Source organism: Gavialis gangeticus, unplaced genomic scaffold (assembly GCF_001723915.1).
Source record: "Gavialis gangeticus isolate Ggan-Ray unplaced genomic scaffold, GavGan_comp1, whole genome shotgun sequence".
NCBI lineage: Eukaryota > Metazoa > Chordata > Crocodylia > Gavialidae > Gavialis > Gavialis gangeticus.
Window position 1 is genome coordinate 26,381,602 of NW_017729011.1, and position 228 is coordinate 26,381,829.

The window sequence follows — 228 nt, forward strand, 5'->3', positions numbered from 1 at the left end:
TGACGCGCGCTGTCCCCGCAGGCGCGGAGGTGCCGGCGCCGGCCGTGTGCGAGGGCTGCCAGCGGCCCATCGCCGACCGCTTCCTGCTGCGGGTGAACGAGTCGTCGTGGCACGAGGAGTGCCTGCAGTGCGCCGCGTGCCAGCAGGCGCTCACCACCAGCTGCTACCTCCGCGACCGCAAGCTCTACTGCAAGCAGGACTACCAGCAGTAAGCCCCGCGCCCGCCCC

General features: G+C 72.8%; 1 protein-coding gene across 1 annotated transcript in view; it reads left to right on the forward strand.

Moving 5' to 3' along the window:
- Positions 1–26: 26 nt before the first annotated feature.
- Positions 27–228, forward strand: part of LMX1B (LIM homeobox transcription factor 1 beta) — a 97,171-nt gene continuing 96,969 nt past the window's right edge. Inside the window, exon 1 of the mRNA XM_019510922.1 lies at positions 27–208. The gene's annotated coding sequence lies outside the window, so the exon portion shown is untranslated. The remainder of the gene's footprint in view (positions 209–228) is intronic.